The sequence below is a fragment of the Oncorhynchus kisutch genome, linkage group LG14 (assembly GCF_002021735.2).
Source record: "Oncorhynchus kisutch isolate 150728-3 linkage group LG14, Okis_V2, whole genome shotgun sequence".
Taxonomy (NCBI): Eukaryota; Metazoa; Chordata; class Actinopteri; order Salmoniformes; family Salmonidae; genus Oncorhynchus; species Oncorhynchus kisutch.
Genome location: NC_034187.2, coordinates 83,873,400 through 83,895,821, shown reverse-complemented (window position 1 = coordinate 83,895,821; position 22,422 = coordinate 83,873,400). Strand labels below are relative to the sequence as shown.

The 22,422-nt window shown below is 44.1% G+C and overlaps 1 protein-coding gene across 5 annotated transcripts in view; it reads right to left on the bottom strand.

Annotated features, from left to right (window-relative positions):
• Positions 1-20,236: 20,236 nt before the first annotated feature.
• The window catches only part of LOC109875903 (protein FAM49A), an 87,365-nt gene continuing 85,179 nt past the window's right edge, over positions 20,237-22,422 (bottom strand). For 4 of the 5 annotated variants that reach the window (XM_031789090.1, XM_031789088.1, XM_031789087.1 and 1 more), the window contains one exon: positions 20,362-22,422. This exon is cut by the window's right edge and continues 262 nt beyond it. The gene's annotated coding sequence lies outside the window, so the exon portion shown is untranslated. The other variant, XM_031789086.1, reaches the window with a different exon arrangement.

The window sequence follows — 22,422 nt, the reverse complement described above, 5'->3', positions numbered from 1 at the left end:
CTTTCGCAAGGCACTGTAGATCACCATGTCCTCTCTCTCTCCCTCTCCTCTCTCTCTCTCCATCTCCTCCTTTGCTCTCTGTCCATCTCTCCCTTTCTCTCTCTACATCTCCCCCACTCTCTCATCTCCCCCTTTCTCTCACTCCCTTTCTCTCTCTCTCTCTCTCTCTGTCATCCTTTCCCCCTCTCATCCTTTCCCTCTCTCATTATCTCTCTCATCCTTTCCCTCTCTCATTATCTCTCATCCATTCCCCTCTCTCATCCATTCCCCTCTCTCATCCATTCCCCTCTCTCATCCATTCCCCTCTCTCATTATCTCTCTCATCCTTTCCCCCTCTCCTCATCTCACATTCTCTCTCACATGCATACCAGACACTGCCGTCCTCAATAGGGGCTATTTATACAGTCTCCTCTCAACACTCAGCCTATGATGGAAACAGACCACATTAAAACAGAGTGGAGCTCTTTAAACCCAGAACTCTCCAACCTTGTCCTAGTGTGTCAAGTCTGTGTCCTTCTGATTTATTAACAAATATGCTGCTTCTTCTCTCTCTCTAACTCTCTTTTCAATTCAATTTAATGGGCTTTATTGTCAAGGAAAACACATTTTTACATTGCCAAAGCAAGTGAAATGGTTAAAACCTGTTATGGCTGCAATCCCGATATCGGGATTGATATGACAACTACCAGTGAAAATAGAGGGTGCCAAATTCAAACCACAGAAATCTCATAATTACAATTCCTAAAATATACATGTGTCTTATATCATTTTAAAGCGTTTCTCGTTCTTAATCCCACCAAAGTGTCCGATTTCAAATAGGCTTTTCAGCGAAAGCACTACAAACGATTATGTTAGGTCTCCACCAAACCACAATAAGCACAGCCATTTTCCAGCAAAATATAGCATTCACAAAAAGCTGAAAAATATAAAATTAATCACTAACCTTGAATTATCTTCATCAGATAACACTCATAGGACTTCATGTTAAACAATACATGCATGTTTTGTTTGATAAAGTTCACATTTATATTTTTAAAAATCTGAGTTTATATTGGCGCGTTTGTCAGGCATATGTGTATAGGTGGCAGGGAAGTCAGGCGCAGGAGAGTCAAACGGAGTGTAAAATGGAGTCTTTTAATAATGTCATAAAAACATGCTCCATAACACTAAACAGGAAAAGAACATAAACAAATATGGGTACGAAGACCCGTCGCGCACCTATACAACAAAAACACTACACTGACAATAAACATTCTCTGACAAAGACATGAGGGGAAACAGAGAGTTAAATACACAACAGGTAATGAATGGGATTGAAAACAGGTGTGTGGGAAGACAAGACAAAACCAATGGAAAATAAAAAATGGATCAATGATGGCTAGAAGACCGGTGACGTCGAACGCCGAGCACCGCCCGAACAAGGAGAGGCAACGACTTCGGCAGAAGTCGTGACAGCGTTAGATTCACTAGTTCCAAAAACATCAAGTGATTTTGCATAGCCACATCATTCAACAGAAATACTAATCATAAATGTAGATGATAATATAGTTATACACATGGAATTATAGATATACTTCTCCTTAATGCAACCGCTGTGTCAGATTTCAAAAAAACTTTACGGAAAAAGAAACGCATGCAATAATCTGAGACGGCGCTCAAAAGTAAAAACAACACAGCTGCAAAGATGGCGTCAACATAAACAAGACAATACATGATAAATATTCCCTTACCTTTGATGATCTTCATCAGAATGCACTCCAGGAATCCCAGGTCCACAATAAATGTTTGTTTTGTTCGAAAATGTCTGTTATTTATGTCCAAATACGTTCTTTTGTTAGAGCGTTTGGTATACATATCCAAACGCTAATTCTGGTCAGCGTTATATCGGACAAAAACATCAAAAAGTGATATTACCGGTTGAAGAAACATTTCAAACTAAGTACAGAATCAATCATTAGGATGTTTTTAACATATAGCTTCAATAAAGTTCCAACCGTAGTATTCCTTCTTGTCTTCGTGAGCAATGGAACTCAAGTGAGGAGAAAAAGTAGGATCACAAAATGGCTGCTTGATGGACAGCTGATATATTCTGCTCTCATTCACTCCCACAACAACATAGAAGCCTCATTATAATTTCTATTGATGGTTGACATCTAGTGGAACCCCTAGGCAGTGCAACATCATTCATATCTCAAGGGGATTTCATTGGGGACTCTGGTGAATACATACAAGCTCAGATTTCTGACTTCCTGTTTTGATTTCAACTCAGGATTTTGCCTGCCAATAGGAGTTATGTTATATTCACAGACATCATTCAAACAGTTTTAGAAACTTTTAGAAACTATTTCAAAATAATATTTTTGAATGTTGTCGAGGAACCCATGCGCTAGAAACCTTAATAACTGATAAAAATGAGGTATCCTACGAAATATAAGATTCTGATATGATCTCATGTATTTTAGGCGATAGCCTAAACAACAGCTATATATTTTTTTAATGAAAGGCAGCATACAGGCAAAAGGCTACAGCTCGCTTCACAAGCTCGCCCAAATGCAGGGAAACTCAAACATATTTTGACGTATTGTACAAACTTCATTTGTTGAGTGTGGGGGCGGGGGATCTGTACGGCGTATAGCACCTTCGCTAATGCGTTTTGCTTGCAGCCATAAGAAGTTAACAACAAAAAGGGAAGTAAACAATAAAAAGGGAACAGTAAATATTACACTCACACAAGTTCCAAAATAACTGTCACGTCCTGGCCTTAGTTATCTTTGTTTTCTTTATTATCTTGGTTAGGTCAGGGTGTGACATGGGGGAATTATGTGTTTTTCCTGGTCTAGGGTTTTTTGTATATTTATGGGGCTGTTTCCTTTCTAGGTAGTTTGTAGGTCTATGGTTGCCTAGATTGGTTCTCAATTAGAGGCAGCTGTCTATCGTTGTCTCTGATTGGGAACCATATTTAGGCAGCCATATTCTGCGGGTACTTTGTGGGTGATTGTCTTCTGTCTTTGTGTCTTTCCACCAGATAGGACTGTTTCGGTTTTTCACGTTTGTTGTTTTGTATTGTGTAGTCTTCTCGTGTATGGTCTTTATTAAACATGTTGAACTCTAACCACGCTGCATTTTGGTCCTCCTCTCCTTCAGCGGAAGAAAACCGTTACAGAATCACCCACCAAAACAGGACCAAGCAGCGTGGTGACAGGCAGCGGCAGGAGGAGCAGCGCAATCAGGACTATTGGACTTGGGAGGACAAACTGGATGGAGATGGACCCTGGATGCAGCGGGGGAATATCCCCGCCCCAAGGCAGAGCTGGAGGCAGCCAAAGCGGAGAGGCGACGGTTTGAAGAGGCAGCACGGAAGCAGGGCTGGAAGCCCGAGAGTCAGCCCCAAATCATTTCTTGGGGGTGGCACACAGGGAGTATGGCAAAGCCAGGTAGGAGACCTGCTCCAACTTCCTGTGCTTACCGGAGAGCGAGAGGGAACGGGCAGGCACTGTGTTATGCTGTGGAGCGCACGGTGTCTCCAGTGTGGGTGCATAGCCCGGTGCGGTACATTCCAGCTCCTCGTATCGGCCGGGCTAGAGTGGGCATCGAGCCAGGTAAGGTTGGGCAGGCTCGATGCTCAAGAGCTCCAGTGCACCTGCACGGTCCGGTCAATCCAGTGCCACCTACACACACCAGCCCTCCGGTGGCAGCCCACCCGCACCAGGCTTCCTGTGCGTGTCCAGAGCCCAGTACTCCCTGTTCCTCCTTCCCGCACTCGCCCTGAGGTGCGTGTCCTCGGGCCAGTACCACCAGTGCCGGCACCACGTACCAGGCCTACAGTACGCCTCGCCTGTCCAGAGCTGCTAGAGTCTCCCGCCTGCCCAGAGCTGCTAGAGTCTCCTGCCTGCCCAGAGATGCTAGAGTCTCCTGCCTGCCCAGAGCTGCTAGAGTCTCCCGCCTGCCCAGAGCTTCTAGAGTCTCCCGCCTGTCCAGAGCTGCTAGAGTCTCCCGCCTGTCCAGAGCTGCTAGTCTCCCGCATGTCCAGAGCTGCTAGTCTTCCGCCTGTCCTGAGCCGCCAGAGCCGCCAGTCTGTCTTGAGCCGCCAGAGCCGCCAGTCTGCAAGGAGCCGCCAGAGCCTCCAGTCTGCAAGGAGCCGCCAGTCAGCCAGGAGCCGCCAGAGCCACCAGTCAGCCAGGATCCGCCAGTCAGCCAGGATCCGCCAGAGCCGCCAGTCAGCCAGGATCCGCCAGAGCCGCCAGTCAGCCAGGATCCGCCAGAACCGCCAGTCAGCCAGGAGCCGCCAGAGCCGCCAGTCAGCCAGGATCCTCCAGAGCCGCCAGTCAGCCAGGATCCTCCAGAGCCGCCAGTCAGCCAGGATCCTCCAGAGCCGCCAGTCAGCCAGGATCCTCCAGAGCCGCCAGGATCCTCCAGAGCCGCCAGTCAGCCAGGAGCCGCCAGAGCCACCAGTCAGCCAGGATCCGCCAGTCAGCCAGGATCCGCCAGAGCCGCCAGTCAGCCAGGATCCGCCAGAGCCACCAGTCAGCCAGGATCCGCTAGAGCCGCCAGTCAGCCAGGATCCTCCAGAGCCGCCAGTCAGCCAGGTTTCGCCAGAGCCGCCAGTCAGCCAGGATCCTCCAGAGCCGCCAGGATCCTCCAGAGCCGCCATTCAGCCAGGATCCTCCAGAGCCGCCAGTCAGCCAGGATCCGCCAGAGCCGCCATTCAGCCAGGATCCTCCAGAGCCACCAGTCAGCCAGGATCCGCCAGAGCCGTCAGTTAGCCAGAAGCTGCCAGAGCCGTCAAACAGCCTGAGCTATCTCTCAGTCCTGAGCTACCTCTCAGTCCTGAGCTACCCCTCAGTGCTGAGCTACCCCTCAGTGCTGAGCTACCCCTCAGTGCTGAGGTACCCGTCAGTCCTGGGAGACCCCTCAGTCCTGGGCTGCCCCTCAGTCCGGAGGAGTTTGTTTAGTGGAGTGGGGCCCTTCAGTAGGGTTGCAATCCTAGGTCGGCGGCGAGGGTCGCCGTTCCTAGGAAGAGACTAAAGCGGACAAAGACTATGGTGGAGTGGGGTCCACGTCCCGCACCAGAGCCGCCACCGTGGACAGACGCCCACGGTCTAGGGGGTGTCTGGTCTAGGGGTTTTTGTATGTTTATGGGGCTGTTTCCTTTCTAGGTAGTTTGTAGGTCTATGGTTGCCTTGATTGGTTCTCAATTAGAGGCAGCTGTCTATCGTTGTCTCTGATTGGGAACCATATTTAGGCAGCCATATTCTGTGGGTACTTTGTGGGTGATTGTCTTCTGTCTTTGTGTCTTTGCACCAGATAGGACTGTTTCGGTTTTTCACATGTGTTGTTTTGTATTTTGTAGTGTTCAAGTTTATGGTCTTTATTAAACATGTTGAACTCTAACCACGCTGCATTTTGGTCCTCCTCTCCTTCAGCGGAAGAAAACTGTTACAATAACAGAGACATTTCATTACAGTGTTGTAACAAAAACTATGTGCAAATAGTTTGAGTAAAAAAAGGGAAAACCTAAACGTGTTTTTGTTCTTCACTGGTTGCCCTTTTCTTTTCTCGCTCTCAAAAACTAAAATAAACAATAAGAATGAACAGTAAACATTACATTCACAGTCTCTCTCTCCTTTTTACTTCTCTCCACTATTCCCTCGCCCTTCCATTTTTTTGTATTTTTATTCCTGGTTGATTTCTGCTGTGGTGTTGCTTATCTTTGTCTAATGTGTCTGTCTCGCACCAAAAAGAGAGTGGCGAACTGTGTCCTCCCCATAAGGTATCTGTGTTACACCCTGATCTGTTTCACCTGTCCACCTGATTGTCTCCACCCCCTCCAAGGTGTGGCTTATTTTCCCCAGTATATTTATCCCTGTGTTTCCTGTCTCTCTGTACCAGTGTATTTATCCCTGTGTTTCCTGTCTCTCTGTACCAGTGTATTTATCCCTGTGTTTCCTGTCTCTCTGTACCAGTGTATTTATCCCTATGTTTCCTGTCTCTCTGTAACAGTGTATTTATCCCTGTGTTTCCTGTCTCTCTGTACCAGTGTATTTATCCCTGTGTTTCCTGTCTCTCTGTACCAGTGTATTTATCCCTGTGTTTCCTGTCTCTCTGTACCAGTGTATTTATCCCTATGTTTCCTGTCTCTCTGTAACAGTGTATTTATCCCTGTGTTTCCAGTCTCTCTGTACCAGTGTATTTATCCCTGTGTTTCCTGTCTCTCTGTACCAGTGTATTTATCCCTATGTTTCCTGTCTCTCTGTACCAGTGTATTTATCCCTGTGTTTCCTGTCTCTCTGTGCCAGTTCATCTTGTATGTTTGGTCAAGTCAACCAGCGTGTTTTTCCCATACAGCTTTTGCTATTCTCCTTTTTCTAGTCCTCCTGGTTTTGACCCGTGCCTGTTTCTGGACTTTGTACCCGCCTGCTTGACCATTCTGCCTGCCTTGACCACGAGCCGGTCTGCCGTTCTGTACCTCATGGAATCTGACCTTTTTTGCCTACTCCTTTTGGATGAATAAACATTGTAAAACTTCAACTATCTGCTTCCTGTCTCTATATCTGTGTGTCACCTTGTGCCTTGATAGTCTGTAGCTCTGTAGCTCCACCCTGCTGTTTTTCCCCACCAGTTACAGAGTCCAGTGGGGGAGGAGCCATGGCTGGGAATAAAAAAAGAAAAGGCTATGTGTAAAGGACAGACGCTGGGAGACGAGAAGCAAGTACAAGAATATTTGATAAATAACAAAAAATAAATTTAAAAACCACGGACAGCGTCTGGACTGGGGGAACAAAACGACATAACGACGTTAATGCTGACACGGGGAACAAACTGAGGAACAGACAGATATAGAGAGGGGCAATCAACAAAGTGAAGGAGTTCAGGTGAGTCCAATGACCGCTGATGCGCGTAATGATGGTGACAGGTGTGGATGGATGGATGGAAGGCAATGGAAGACAGTAGAAGGCAATGGAAGGCAATGGAAGGCAATGGAATGCTATGGAAGGCAATGGAAGACAGTAGAAGGCAATGGAAGGCAATGGAAGACAATAGAAGGCTATGGAAGGCAATGGAAGACAATAGAAGGCTATGGAAGGTAATGGAAGACAGTAGAAGGCAATGGAAGGATATGGAAGGCAATGGAAGGCAATGGAAGGATATGGAAGGCAATGGAAGGATATGGAAGGCAATGGAAGATAAAAGGCCATCAGACTGTTAAACAGCCACCACTAACATTGAGTGGCTGCTGCCAACACACTGACTCAACTCCAGCCACTTTAAGAATGGGAATTGATGGGAAATGATGTTAAATATATCACTGGCCACTTTAAACAATGCTACCTAATATAATGTTTACATACCCTACATTATTCATCTCATATGTATACGTATATACTGTACTCTATATCATCTACTGCATCTTTATGTAATACATGTATCACTAGCCACTTTAACTATGCCACTTTGTTTACATACTCATCTCATATGTATATACTGTACTCAATACCATCTACTGTATCTTGCCTATGCATTAACATCTGCTAACCATGTGCATGTGACAAATAACATTTGATTTGACTTGATTTGATGTACTGGTTCTGTTAGATATCTGTCCGTTATCTACTGGTTCTGTTAGACATATCCTTTACTTACTGGTTCTGTTAGACATCTGTCCCTTATTTACTGGTTCTGTTAGACATCTGTCCGTTATCTACTGGTTATGTTAGATATCTGTCCTTTATGTACTGGTTCTGCTAAACATCTGTCCGTTATCTACTGGTTCTGTTAGATATCTGTCCTTTATGTACTGGTTCTAGCAGACATATATCCTTTATGTACTGGTTCTGTTAGATATCTGTCCTTTGTGTACTGGTTCTGCTAGACATCTGTCCTTTATGTACTGGTTCTAGCAGACATATATCCTTTATGTACTGGTTCTGTTAGATATCTGTCCTTTGTGTACTGGTTCTGCTAGACATCTGTCCTTTATGTACTGGTTCTGTTAGACATCTGTCCTTTATGTACTGATTCTGCTAAACATCTGTCCTTTATGTACTGGTTCTGCTAGACATCTGTCCTTTATGTACTGGTTCTGTTAGATATATGTCCTTTATGTACTGGTTCTAGCAGACATATATTCTTTAAGTACTGGTTCTGTCAGATATATCCTTTATGTACTGGTTATGTCAGATATATATCCTTTATGTACTGGTTCTGTTAGATATCAGTCCGTTAGCTACTGGTTCTGTTAGACATCTGTCCTTGATGTACTGGTTCTGTTAGACATCTGTCCTTTATGTACTGATTCTGCTAAACATCTGTCCTTTATGTACTGGTTCTGCTAGACATCTGTCCTTTATGTACTGGTTCTGTTAGATATATGTCCTTTATGTACTGGTTCTAGCAGACATATATTCTTTAAGTACTGGTTCTGTCAGATATATATTCTTTATGTACTGGTTCTGTTAGATATATGTCCTTTATGTACTGGTTCTGTTAGACATCTGTCCTTTATATACTGGTTCTGTCAGACATATATCCTTTATGTACTGGTTCTGTTAGATATCTGTCCTTTGTGTACTGGTTCTGCTAGACATCTGTCCGTTATGTACTGGTTCTGTTAGACATCTGTCCGTTATCTACTGGTTCTAGCAGACATATATTCTTTAAGTACTGGTTCTGTCAGATATATATCCTTTATGTACTGGTTCTGTTAGATAGCTGTCCTTTATGTACTGGTTCTGTTAGATAGCTGTCCTTTATGTACTGGTTCTGCTAGACATCTGTCCGTTATGTACTGGTTCTGTTAGACATCTGTCCGTTATCTACTGGTTCTAGCAGACATATATTCTTTAAGTACTGGTTCTGTCAGATATATATCCTTTATGTACTGGTTCTGTTAGATAGCTGTCCTTTATGTACTGGTTCTGTTAGATAGCTGTCCTTTATGTACTGGTTCTGTTAGATAGCTGTCCTTTATGTACTGGTTCTGTTAGATAGCTGTCCTTTATGTACTGGTTCTGTTAGATAGCTGTCCTTTATGTACTGGTTCTGTTAGATAGCTGTCCTTTATGTACTGGTTCTGCTAGACATCTGTCCGTTATGTACTGGTTCTGTTAGACATCTGTCCGTTATCTACTGGTTCTAGCAGACATATATTCTTTAAGTACTGGTTCTGTCAGATATATATCCTTTATGTACTGGTTCTGTTAGATAGCTGTCCTTTATGTACTGGTTCTGTTAGATAGCTGTCCTTTATGTACTGGTTCTGCTAGACATCTGTCCGTTATGTACTGGTTCTGTTAGACATCTGTCCGTTATCTACTGGTTCTAGCAGACATATATTCTTTAAGTACTGGTCCTGTCAGATATATATCCTTTATGTACTGGTTCTGTTAGATAGCTGTCCTTTATGTACTGGTTCTGTTAGATATCTGTCCTTTATGTACTGGTTCTGCTAGACATCTGTCCGTTATGTACTGGTTCTGTTAGACATCTGTCCGTTATCTACTGGTTCTAGCAGACATATATTCTTTAAGTACTGGTTCTGTCAGATATATATCCTTTATGTACTGGTTCTGTTAGATAGCTGTCCTTTATGTACTGGTTCTGTTAGATAGCTGTCCTTTATGTACTGGTTCTGTTAGATAGCTGTCCTTTATGTACTGGTTCTGTTAGACATCTGTCCTTTATGTATTGTAGGTTGGTAGCATATTCATTTTGCAGGTTGGTAATATGTTGATGTTGTAGGTTGGTAATTTTAATTTGAACTTTAGTAGTGTTGTTGGTAACTAAGACTACATGTACACAGGCAGCAAGATTCTTATATTTTTCCGCTAATTCGTCTTTTGACCAATCAGATCAGCTCTTTTGCCAATAATTTGTCAAAAAATAGGAATTGAGCTTCTTGTTTAAACACATCCTAAGGAGTCTCCTGGAGTTGTTCTTTACTAATAATCAATGATTAGCTTATTATAACACTACCTGCCCAAATGCATGTGGACGCCTGGTCATCACAAATCTCATTCCAAAATCATGGTCATTAATATGGTGTTGGTCCCACCTTTGCTGCTATAACAGCCTCCACTCTAATGGGAAGGCTTTCCACTAGATGTTGGAACATTTCTGCAGGGACTTGCTTCCATTCAGCCAGAAGAGCATTAGAGAGGTCAGGCGCTGATGTTGGGCGATTAGGCCTGGCTCGCAGTCGGCGTTCCGAATTCATCCCAAAAGTGTTCTATGGGGTTGAGGTCAGGGCGTGAAGTTATGATTACATACAATTACTTCCATTTGTCAACCATCTTCCGGAAGTAACTTTAGATCCTTGGGTCACGGAGTTTCATGTGAGTTTTGATCAACCACTCGATAAGTTTGCTTCGTTTGGAGCGCCAATAGGGCTGAAAAGGCAATACTCCTCGATCAAAGCTGAATTGGATCACCAATGCAGTCGCTGTTCCAATTCATCCCAAAGGTGTTCAATTGAACATGACTGTGCAGGCCAGTCACGTTCTTCCACACCGATCTCGACAAACCATTTCTGTACGAACCTTGTTTTGCGCATGGAGGCATTGTCACTGGAACTAAAGGGCCTGAACCATGAAAAACAACCCCATACTGTTATTCCTCCTCCACCAAACTTTACAGTTGGAACTACGCATTGGGGCAGGTAGCGTTTACCTGGCGTCCGCCAAAACCCAGATTCGTCCATCGGACTGCCAGATGATGAAGTGTGATTAATGAATCACTCCAGAGAATGCGTTTCCACTGCTCCGGAGTCCAATGGTCGGCAAGCTTTACACCACTCCAGCCAACGCTTGGCATTGCGCATGGTGATCTGAGGCTTGTGTGCGGCTGCTCGGCCACGGAAACCCGTTTCGTTAAACTGTCGCTTCCAGAGACAGCTTGGAATTCGGTAATGAGTGTTGCAATCGAGAACAGACGATTTTAACGCGAATACAATCATTTGTAGTGGTGTCCATATACTTTTGTATATATAGTGTATAATGGATAATGTGTCCACAGTAAGTTCTCCCAAAAAGAGAGGCAAATGATTCCATCTGCATGTCAGTATCTGCCCTTGTTTCAGTCCAACCGGCTGAATAGACTACATACCTGTAACCTGCGCTATCAATAGTTTGCTTTTGCCTTTTGAATAGCTTTCAGATCAGTGTTCTTGAATGAAAGGAAAAGAAGAAATAGAACAGTAGTCTTTCATTGGAACTTGACGTTGTCTCTGTAACCTAAGCCAAAGCAAACAAAGCAACTGAAATATCAATGTTGTCAGTTGAACTCTTAACTGTTCCCGAGAAGTATGCTCAGAGGGAGGGAAGTGAGCTGGTGTTATCTGTGTGGTGGGGAAAGTACTGTAAGTACACAGCCCAGAGCCCAGAGCCCAGAGCCCAGAGCCCAGAGCCCAGAGTCATGCCCGGAGCCCAGAGCCCAGCCCAGAGCCCAGCCCAGAGCCCAGCCCAGAGCCCAGAGCCCAGAGCCCAGAGCCCAGAGTCAAGCCCAGAGCCCAGAGCCCAGCCCAGAGCCCAGCCCAGAGCCCAGAGCCCAGAGTCATGCCCGGAGCCCAGAGCCCAGCCCAGTGCCCAGCCCAGAGCCCAGCCCAGATCCAAGCCCAGAGCCCAGAGCCCAGCCCAGAGCCCAGAGCCCAGAGCCCAGAGCCCAGAGCCCAGAGCCCAAACCAGATCCAAGCCCAGAGCCCAGAGCCCAGAGCCCAGAGCCCAGCCCAGAGCCCAGCCCAGAGCCCAGCCCAGAGCCCAGAGTCATGCCCGGAGCCCAGAGCCCAGAGTCCAGCCCAGATCCCAGCCCAGAGCCCAGCCCAGAGCCCAGAGTCATGCCCGGAGCCCAGAGCCCAGAGTGCAGCCCAGATCCCAGCCCAGAGCCCAGCCAGGAGCCCAGCCCAGAGCCCAGCCCAGAGCCCAGCCCAGAGCCCAGCCCAGAGCCCAGCCCAGAGCCCAGAGCCCAGAGCCCAGAGCCCAGAGCCCAGAGCCCAGAGCCCAGCCCAGAGCCCAGAGCCCAGAGCCCAGCCCAGAGCCCAGAGCCCAGAGCCCAGAGCCCAGAGCCCAGCCCAGAGCCCAGAGCCCAGCCCAGAGCCCAGCCCAGAGCCCAGAGCCTAGCCCAGAGCCCAGCCCAGAGTCATATTTTTTTGTCTAAATGTGCGGTGAAATGCTTTGTTATTGTTTCACCAGCTGATTACCCCTCTAAGGGACCATTACTGCCAAGGAGATTAGCCTGCTAGTCTGTGTGTTCTATGACAATGCTATCATGTTAGTGGTTACTCTGGCAGGCAGTTAAGGGTGTGGTGAGACTGAAGTGCGTGTGTGTGTGTGTGTGTGTGTGTGTGTGTGTGTGTGTGTGTGTACTGTCTATGTGTGTGTGTGTACTGTCTGTGTGCGTGTGTGTGTGTGTGTGTGTGTGTGTGTGTGTGTGTGTGTGTGTGTGTGTATGTGTGTGTGTGTGTGTGTACTGTCTGTGTGTGTGTGTACTGTCTGTGTGTGTGTGCGTGTGCCTGTGCGTGTGTGTGCGTGTGTGTGTCTGTGTGTACTGTTTGTGTGTGTGTGTACTGTCCGTGTGTGTGTGTGTGTGTACTGTCTGTGTGTGTGTGTGTGTGTACTGTCTGTGTGTGTGTGTTCTGTGTGTGTGTGTGTGTGTGTGTGTACTGTCAGTGTGTGTGTGTGTGTGTGTGTTCTGTGTGTGTGTGTGTACTGTCTGTGTGTTTGTGTTCTGTGTGTGTGTGTGTGTGTACTGTCTGTGTGTGTGTGTTCTGTGTGTATGTGTGTACTGTCTGTGTGTGTGTGTTCTGTGTGTGTGTGTGTGTACTGTCTGTGTGTGTGTGTTCTGTGTGTGTGTGTGTGTACTGTCTGTGTGTGTGTGTTCTGTGTGTGTGTGTGTGTACTGTCTGTGTGTGTGTGTTCTGTGTGTGTGTGTGTTCTGTGTGTGTGTGTGTGTGTACTGTGTGTGTGTGTGTGTTCTGTGTGTGTGTGTTCTGTGTGTGTGTGTGTGTGTGTGTGTTCTGTGTGTGTGTGTGTGTTCTGTGTGTGTGTGTACTGTCTGTGTGTGTGTGTTCTGTGTGTGTGTGTGTACTGTCTGTGTGTGTGTGTGTTCTGTGTGTGTGTGTACTGTCTGTGTGTGTGTGTACTGTCTGTGTGTGTGTGTACTGTCTGTGTGTGTGTACTGTCTGTGTGTGTGTGTGTTCTGTGTGTGTGTGTATGTTCTGTGTGTGTGTGTGTGTGTACTGTCTGTGTGTGTGTGTGTGTGTGTGTGTACCGTCTGTGTGTGTGTCTGTGTGTGTGTGTGTGTGTGTGTGTGTGTGTGTGTGTGTGTGTGTGTGTGTGTGTGTGTGTGTGTGTGTGTGTGTGTGTGTGTGTGTGTGTGTGTGTGTGTACTGTCTGTGTGTGTGTGTTCTGTGTGTGTGTGTTCTGTGTGTGTGTGTGTGTGTGTGTGTGTGTGTGTGTTCTGTGTGTGTGTGTGTGTTCTGTGTGTGTATGTGTGTACTGTCTGTGTGTGTGTGTGTGTGTTCTGTGTGTGTGTGTGTGTACTGTTTGTGTGTGTGTGTTCTGTGTGTGTGTGTGTGTGTGTGTACTGTCTGTGTGTGTGCTTACAGAGCGTTACCTGTAACTGCTACATACTCTTACGACCCCCATTGCAGGCCATGTCAACGTTGTAACTCAGTAGTAAGTTGGAGTGAAGTCCTTATTCAAACATGAGATAGAAAGCATAGTCCTATTGTTATGGAGATGATCGAACAAACATATCCTTATTGCATGTGCTCAACTCATTCAGTTAGTCATTAAATAAAGGTATTTCATCGTTTCTTTTTTTGTGTGACAGAGACACTGTTCCGCTTGATTTACTCCAGCTGTTGACGGAACCTCAGAACTCCCTCTGTTCTCCTGGAACTGTCCCAGAATTCCCACCTGTCTTTGTTCAACTTTATTATTTACTGGAGTCTGAGTCATAGGGTCTGGTCCGGGGGATAATTACTGTAGTTTGAGTCACAGGGTCTAGCCTGGGGGGGATATTTACTGTAGTCTGAGTCATAGGGTCTGGCCTGGGGGATATTTACTGTAGTCTGAGTCATAGGGTCTGGCCTGGGGGATATTTACTGTAGGTTGAGTCATAGGGTCTGGCCTGGGGGATATTTACTGTAGTCTGAGTCATAGGGTCTGGCCTGGGGGGATATTTACTGTAGGTTGAGTCATAGGGTCTGGCCTGGGGGGATATTTACTGTAGGTTGAGTCATAGGGTCTGGCCTGGGGGGATATTTACTGTAGGTTGAGTCATAGGGTCTGGCCTGGGGGGATATTTACTGTAGTCTGAGTCATAGGGTCTGGCCTGGGGGGTATTTACTGTAGTCTGAGTCATAGGGTCTGGCCTGGGGGGATATTTACTGTAGGTTGAGTCATAGGGTCTGGCCTGGGGGGATATTTACTGTAGGTTGAGTCATAGGGTCTGGCCTGGGGGGATATTTACTGTAGGTTGAGTCATAGGGTCTGACCTGGGGGGATATTTACTGTAGGTTGAGTCATAGGGTCTGGCCTGGGGGATATTTACTGTAGGTTGAGTCATAGGGTCTGGCCTGGGGGGATATTTACTGTAGGTTGAGTCATAGGGTCTGGCCTGGGGGGATATTTACTGTAGGTTGAGTCATAGGGTCTGACCTGGGGGGATATTTACTGTAGGTTGAGTCATAGGGTCTGGCCTGGGGGGATATTTACTGTAGGTTGAGTCATAGGGTCTGGCCTGGGGGGTATTTACTGTAGGTTGAGTCATAGGGTCTGGCCTGGGGGGATATTTACTGTAGGTTGAGTCATAGGGTCTGGCCTGGGGGGATATTTACTGTAGGTTGAGTCATAGGGTCTGGCCTGGGGGGATATTTACTGTAGGTTGAGTCATAGGGTCTGGCCTGGGGGGATATTTACTGTAGGTTGAGTCATAGGGTCTGACCTGGGGGGATATTTACTGTAGGTTGAGTCATAGGGTCTGGCCTGGGGGGATATTTACTGTAGTCTGAGTCATAGGGTCTGGCCTGGGGGGATATTTACTGTAGGTTGAGTCATAGGGTCTGGCCTGGGGGGGTATTTACTGTAGTTTGAGTCATGGAACCGCCCTTGCTCCTTTGTCCCCTTTGGCCTAGTTTAAACGGTTTATTTCCCCATCGGCAGCCTCATCCTTACCTCTCTAATATACATAGAGAGGCTTTTTATTTTGGTTAGGCCAGGGTGTGACTAAGGTGGGCATTCTATGTTCTTTTTTCTATGTTTATTTTAATTTTTTGGGGCCGGGTATGGTTCTCAATCGGGGACAGCTGTCTGTCGTTGTCTCTGATTGGGAACCATACTTAGGTAGCCGTTTCCCCACCTGTGTTTCGTGGGTAATTATTTCTCCGTGTGTGTGTGTGTGTGTGTGTGTGTGTGTGTGTTGTGTGTGTGTGTGTGTTGTGTGTGTGTGTGTGTGTGTGTGTGTGTGTGTGTGTGTGTGTGTGTGTGTGTGTGTGCGCACCTCGGTTGGTTGGGTCATGTTCGTTGCTGTTTACCTGTTTGTTTTGTTGGTTGTTTCGGTTTCACTTTCATTAAAAGATGTGGAACTACATGCACCCCGAGCCTTGGTCGATTTATGACGGGGAGTTTGAGGATAGCGACCGTGACAATAGGAATTCTAACAGGCCTTGGCTGTAGGTGCCGACTGACTGCCTTACCAAGCAAAAAGGCAGTAACTGCTCATAGAGTGGAACTGAGAAAAATGGCTTTTATTTACAGTTTCACAGTAACTTTATGCAGTTACTTTTATCATGACCCCCGTTTTCTCCGAAACACAATACCCTGAGAGGTAGGATACTTGTCCACATGATTAAACATGTATTTAATGTAGCAAAAAAAATGACATTAACTAATTTTCGACCAAATGAGCAATTACTGCCTTTTTTGCTTAGTAGGGCAGTACCATTTTACCTCATAAATAATGATGATTTTTGACCTCTTTGTTATTGCTCACAGTTCTTGTATGTTGTCTGTTAAAATTAGATTATATGTGTACAAAAAAATACAGATACGTATAGAATTTGTCTTTATAGTTCATCTCTATTGCCCCTGAAGCTTGTAGGTCGCTACAGTACCAATAGAACAGTCAATGAACTACTACCCCCCCAAAATATATATCACTAGCCACTTTAAACAATGCTACCTAATATAATGTTTACATACCCTACATTATTAATCTCATATGTATATACTGTACTCTATATAATCTACTGCATCTTTATGTAATACATGTATCACTAGCCACTTTAACTATGCCACTTTGTTTACATACTCATCTCATATGTATATACTGTACTCAATACCGTCTACTGTATCTTGCCTATGCTGCTCTGTACCATCACTCATTCATATATCTTTATGTACATATTCTTTATCCCTTACACTTGTGTCTATAAGGTAGTAGTTTTGGAATTGTTAGCTAGATTACTTGTTGGTTATTACTGCATTGTCGGAACTAGAAGCACAAGCATTTCGCTACACTCGCACTAACATCTGCTAACCATGTGTATGTGACAAATAAAATTTGATTTGATTTGATCTGCTGCGTACTGAAATAGAATGGTCACGATTCTTATTCTCTGCTGCCCCCTTCTGGTGAGATGAGGAAGTGCGACTGCATTAGTCACTGATCAGACCTGCTAGGGAGGAAATTGATAGTGCCAATCTTTTTTTTCCCCTTTCGTTAAGTATTGACCTGCAGACTTCTCCTAATGTCTGACTTGTCACTTTTCCCTTCAATTGCGCTCCATCAATGCCAATGCCCAAAAAGACCATTTCAATGACTGAAACGGATTGACTCTTAAGCTCCCCAATACTGTTGCAGACACAGACACTGGATAGTACAGCCTCCCAATACTGCTTTATCAGACCAGTGTGCTGCAGTCAATGTCAGCAGTTCTGTGGTTGGCTGGGTAATGCAGGAGCCGTGTCTCCCAGTCAGCACCCTGTACAGCACTAGCAGAATTACAGTATTGGGTAACAGTGTTGCGATAGAATGCCAAGAGGCTCTGGCCTACAGTATGTAAAACTCACTGTATATACTGGACACCTATATGGTGCTCTACTTTTGAGTCATATGACCCCTGTGATCCCTATGACCCCTATGACCCCTAAGACCCCTGTCATCCTTATGAGTCCTATGAATCACATAATAGAGTAGTAAAACAAGTAATAATAAATACACAATGAGATAATGAGTATTGATAACATGGCTATATACACAGGGTACCAGTACTGAGATAATGAGTAATGATAACATGGCTTTATACAGGGGTACCAGTACTGAGATAATGAGTAATGATAACATGGCTTTATACAGGGGTACCAGTACTGAGATAATGAGTAATGATAACATGGCTATATACAGGGGTACCAGTACTGAGATAATGAGTAATGATAACATGGCTTTATACAGGGGTACCAGTACTGAGATAATGAGTAATGATAACATGGCTATATACAGGGGTACCAGTACTGAGATAATGAGTAATGATAACATGGCTTTATACAGGGGTACCAGTACTGAGATAATGAGTAATGATAACATGGCTTTATACAGGGGTACCAGTACTGAGATAATGAGTAATGATAACATGGCTTTATACAGGGGTACCAGTACTGAGATAATGAGTAATGATAACATGGCTATATACAGGGGTACCAGTAATGAGATAATGAGTAATGATAACATGGCTATATACAGGGGTACCAGTACTGAGATAATGAGTAATGATAACATGGCTATATACAGGGGTACCAGTACTGAGATAATGAGTAATGATAACATGGCTATATACAGGGGTACCAGTACTGAGATAATGAGTAATGATAACATGGCTATATACAGGGGTACCAGTACTGAGATAATGAGTAATGATAACATGGCTATATACAGGGGTACCAGTACTGAGATAATGAGTAATGATAACATGGCTATATACAGGGGTACCAGTACTGAGATAATGAGTAATGATAACATGGCTATATACAGGGGTACCAGTACTGAGATAATGAGTAATGATAACATGGCTATATACAGGGGTACCAGTACTGAGATAATGAGTAATGATAACATGGCTATATACAGGGGTACCAGTACTGAGATAATGAGTAATGATAACATGGCTTTATACAGGGGTACCAGTACTGAGATAATGAGTAATGATAACATGGCTATATACAGGGGTACCAGTACTGAGATAATGAGTAATGATAACATGGCTTTATACAGGGGTACCAGTACTGAGATAATGAGTAATGATAACATGGCTTTATACAGGGGTACCAGTACTGAGATAATGAGTAATGATAACATGGCTATATACAGGGGTACCAGTACTGAGATAATGAGTAATGATAACATGGCTATATACAGGGGTACCAGTACTGAGATAATGAGTATTGATAACATGGCTATATACAGGGGTACCAGTACTGAGATAATGAGTAATGATAACATGGCTATATACAGGGGTACCAGTACTGAGATAATGAGTATTGATAACATGGCTATATACAGGGGTACCAGTACTGAGATAATGAGTAATGATAACATGGCTTTATACAGGGGTACCAGTACTGAGATAATGAGTAATGATAACATGGCTTTATACAGGGGTACCAGTACTGAGATAATGAGTAATGATAACATGGCTATATACAGGGGTACCAGTACTGAGATAATGAGTAATGATAACATGGCTTTATACAGGGGTACCAGTACTGAGATAATGAGTAATGATAACATGGCTATATACAGGGGTACCAGTACTGAGATAATGAGTAATGATAACATGGCTTTATACAGGGTACCAGTACTGAGATAATGAGTAATGATAACATGGCTATATACAGGGGTACCAGTACTGAGATAATGAGTAATGATAACATGGCTATATACAGGGGTACCAGTACTGAGATAATGAGTAATGATAACATGGCTTTATACAGGGGTACCAGTACTGAGATAATGAGTAATGATAACATGGCTTTATACAGGGGTACCAGTACTGAGATAATGAGTAATGATAACATGGCTATATACAGGGGTACCAGTACTGAGATAATGAGTAATGATAACATGGCTATATACAGGGGTACCAGTACTGAGATAATGAGTAATGATAACATGGCTATATACAGGGGTACCAGTACTGAGATAATGAGTAATGATAACATGGCTATATACAGGGGTACCAGTACTGAGATAATGAGTAATGATAACATGGCTATATACAGGGGTACCAGTACTGAGATAATGAGTATTGATAACATGGCTATATACACAGGGTACCAGTACTGAGATAATGAGTAATGATAACATGGCTATATACACAGGGTACCAGTACTGAGATAATGAGTAATGATAACATGGCTATATACAGGGGTACCAGTACTGAGATAATGAGTATTGATAACATGGCTATATACAGGGGTACCAGTACTGAGATAATGAGTAATGATAACATGGCTATATACACAGGGTACCAGTACTGAGATAATGAGTAATGATAACATGGCAAAAACAGGGGTACCAGTACTGAGATAATGAGTATTGATAACTTGGCTTTATACACAGGGTACCAGTACTGAGTTAACGTGCAGGGGTACGAGGTAATAACTTGGCTATATACACAGGGTACCAGTAGGGAAACGAGGTAATTGAGGTGGATATGTACAGTGCATTCTGAAAGTATTCAGACCCCTTGACTTTTTCCATATTTAGTTACGTTACAGCCTTATTCTAAAATTGATTAAGAAAATGTGAAAAAAAAATTATCAATCTACATACAATACCCCATATTGAAAAGGCGAAAACAAGACTCTTCTTAGAACTATCCGCCCGGACAAACTGAGCAATCGGGGGAGAAGGGCCTTGGTCAGGGAGGTGACCAAGAACCCGATGGTCACACTGACAGAGCTCCAGAGTTCCTCTGTGGAGATGGGAGAACCTTCCAGAAGGACAACAATCTCTGCAGCACTCCACCAATCAAGCCTTTATGGTAGAGTGGCCAGACGGAAGCCACTTTTCAGTAAAATGCACATGACAGCCCACTTGGAGTTTGTCAACAGGCACCTTAAGGGATGGGTAGTGTCAAGAAGTGAAGGACTCTCAGACCACGAGAAACAAGAATCTCTTTGAGACGCAACCAATTATTGAACTCTTTGTCACAGAGTCAAACACAGACACCACACCTCATTGGTTGAATGTAATAAATGGACAAGTTTTATTGGTGCACAAAATGTACAAAATAACAAGCAAATGGACAGCTCACCCCTAGTCCCGCCCCTCCCGCCGTTTCATTCGCCAAGATGAGTTTTTATTTAATTTTTTTTTTTTTTTTTTTACCTATGACTCACTACAGCAAGTTCAATGGTCCAAGCCAAGCCATGGTATTTCTGAGAGAGACAACACACCCAATTTCAGCTTCACTGAACAATTAAAAATGAATAAAAACACCTTTTATGTACACATTTTATGTCAGAACTTTACAACATGCCATCTATATATTTATACAGAATATGTTTCTACCACATACCCCTGTATAGAAAATATATTATGAGATCAACTGAAGTTAGACTAAGGTCTATAGACATGGAAAGTACAGCTCTGCATTTTTAAAATCTCCTTTTTCAATACCCACTTTATCAACAACATTTTTTTTATTTGCCTCATACTAAAAGAAGAAATGTCTAGTGGAACATAAGCACATTTCTTATTGTTGTTGTGTATTCTATCCTGGCGGACCAGAGCTGGCCTTGTAGTTGCCTGATGAGAAAATACTCAGCTCGCTCACTTATTTACACCGCGACTCTAATGAGTAATCTAATGACTGTGCCTGTGTGCATATGTGTGTGTTTATATATCCTCTTGTTAATGATAAGGTCTTTGTCCCTCCCTGAAAGTCTCTGCCCTTCTCTTTAATGCTTCAATAGAGTATTCCACCCAAAGAAAATCCAAGATGGCACATCCAAGATTTCACAAGGTACAGAATATGGTTTACTGATGGCTGGTTGGCTATGTAGGGGTTGGAGCAGTAGACTGTGATGTCCTGGAGCCTTTTGGACCCCCTAAAGATAGATATCTAGCAGTGGTACAAGGCTAGCTGTCAGTCACTATCTCCTTAACACCCTAAAGATAGATATCAAGCAGTCAGTCACTATCTCCTTTAACCCCCTAAAGATAGATATCAAGCAGTGGTACAAGGCTAGCCGTCGGTGTCTCCTTTAACCCCCTCCTCACCTGCTGATGATGCGGTAGCTTTGGCACTAGATGTATGAAACGTTGTGTGAGGTTCTATGTCGATAGTTAAACATTTTAGCACCATAAAGAGAGGGCTGAATCACCAAAATTCTTCACAAACTCCATTTACGGCATAACATCACGTACTAGTGCCAAAAACTCCCACAGTTCCCGTGGTTACGATTCAAGTGGGTGGTGGGGGGGGGTTCGGAGTGGGTGTGTGATGAGCAGTGTCTGGGTGTATGTCAATACAGTAAAATAGCTTCCCCTCCTTGTCTCCTTGTCTCCTTGTCCCCTTTTTTTCATCTGCAATACTTACTTAATAACACCTGTGTTGTCAGTTCAGTGTAAATGGAGGAGAGGAGTCAAGGAGAGGAGACGAGGAGAAGAGGAAGCCCCTTAAAACTATTGGGATGGACCCTCAATGCAGTGACTGATTATAATCTACACAGGGGCCTGGTCCCAAACCAATACCTCTTCCCGAACCCTAGGACCTTGTTGACAATCTGACAAATTGTTTGGATTGGTATCAGCAATATGGTTAAAGCTCCCATTAGCTTCCATTAGCTCCCATTAGCTCCCATTTGCCTTCTGGTATGTTATGAAGTGTTTCCCCCACAATGCTTCCACCTCCAAGTCATTTTAGATCAAGGGGAGTCAACAAGGATTTTTGGAAAAGGAGAAGCCATTGGTTTGGAATCAGGCCGTTTTGTCAATCTTAGTCTATTCTTTACAGTTTTTAATGGAGCCTGGTTTAAATGTTTCCAGCGACTAGGTGGAGACTGACAGACGGCGCTGTTTATATTCTACGCAAAAATATTCTTCAGACTAACCTTGTTGTACGGAATATGAAACTTTTTGTTTATTTTCATTTTTTTTGCTTCAGTTTTTTTATTTCCTGACTGTATATTTTTCTAATAATAATTTTCCTTGTTGTTCTTCCTCTTTCGTCTTATTAGAAATCTGCTAACACTTGTTTAGTTGTTTTTCTTTATTTATACATATCTCTATAGATTATTTTCCTTCATTTTCTTTTTTTTTTTTACAAAATGAGATGAACAATACATAAACTTCTTCTCATCAGTTCGGTTTTTTATCATTTAGCTTTTCATTCATGTAAACAAACAGGATTCAGCCAACACAGTT